Source organism: Bison bison, unplaced genomic scaffold, assembly GCF_000754665.1.
Source record: "Bison bison bison isolate TAMUID 2011002044 unplaced genomic scaffold, Bison_UMD1.0 scf7180017845580, whole genome shotgun sequence".
NCBI lineage: Eukaryota > Metazoa > Chordata > Mammalia > Artiodactyla > Bovidae > Bison > Bison bison.
In genome coordinates this window covers 1-1,512 of record NW_011476153.1, presented here as the reverse complement: position 1 = coordinate 1,512, position 1,512 = coordinate 1, and positions in this window count along the sequence as shown.

Here is a 1,512-nt window from a genome sequence, read left to right as displayed (position 1 = left end):
AGGGATCTAACCCGGGTCTCCTGCATTGCAGTCAGATTCTTTATTGTTTGAGCCACTAGGGAAGCCTTGTCTTCTAGTCTCTTGTGCATCAAAGGTTGAAACAGATCAGGAACATTGGTATGACCTGACAACTTTGTAAAAATGCAAATCTTTTGCCTTTGGTAGTTCTTCTGCTGGTTCCTCTGCTTGAGATGCTCTTGCCCATTCCCTGTCTTCCATCTACAAGGTGACTACCTTCAAGGTCCAGTTCAACTGTTACCTGCCTTTCTGTAGTACACAACAATCTGCTTTCCATCCCCAGCTTCCTCTGACCCCAAGCAGTCAGAATGAATTGATGCCTTATATAGTTCCAATAGCATTTCACTCATGTCTTCACTGCAACACTCATCCTTTTGTATATTTATTCACATATGTATGTGTCTGGCAACACTGTGAGATGGAATCATGTAGTTTTGTTCACTGTAGTATCCCCCGCATCTAGACCAGTACCTTAACACTAACAGACACAGGATATGATTTATGTTGGTGTTAGACGTGTTCTTATTTTTTTTTTTAGTGTAAAAAGATACCAGCATGGAATATCATCTCCTTTGCTATCACCCTGAGGCAAACCACCATCATCTCTTGCCTGAATTATTGTGGAGCTTCCCAACTTGTCTTCCTGCTTCTATCCTAGGCATTTCCACGCATCCTCCCCACCCCTGACTTCCCCACCCTTGGCCACCTCCAGTCTGCGGCCAAGGTGATCCTGCTAAAATGTAAGTCAGACTAATATCCTTTGGTGTCTTCTCACCTCACATTGAGTAAAATCCAAAGTTGCCACCCAATATGTTCATACCTGATCTGCTCCCCTGACCCCCATTTATCCTGTGCATAGAGGCTAAAGATACAGACTTTGGAGCCACACTATCCTGGTTCCCCCATTTATCAGTTATGTGACCTAGGGCAGGTGACTTGACCTCTCTGTGCCTCAGTTTCCTCATCAGCAAAATGGGGACAATAGTATCTCCTTCATAGGGTTGCTGTGAGAAGTAAATGAATTAATATGTATAAAGTACCTATAAAAGTGTCTAGCATGTGGTGGGTACTAAATCAGATTTGTTAAATGACAAAAATCTGTCATCCCCTTGCCTGCTCCTCTCCAGCCAGTCTGGCATGCTTGTTTCTAAAACACACTCCTGTCTCAGGACCTTTGCACGTACTGTTCCTGCTGCCTACAGCACTCTTCTCCCAGATATCTCCAAGTGTTGCTCCTCATCTTCTTGTAGATCTCTGCCTTCATGTCATTTACTGGGGAAGGGGCTTCTTTGACTGACACCGTTTATAAAATAGCAACACTCTCCTGCTCTCTGTCACCAATGCTGCTTTATTTTTCCTGCATAGTATTTATCAAGATTGGATGTATTTTCATGTAATTTTCCTTCTTCTCAATAAGAGTGTAAACTCCATAAGGACAGGAATTCCACTTCCTTTGATTGCTGTTATATCTCCAGCACTTATACCAGTGTCTAG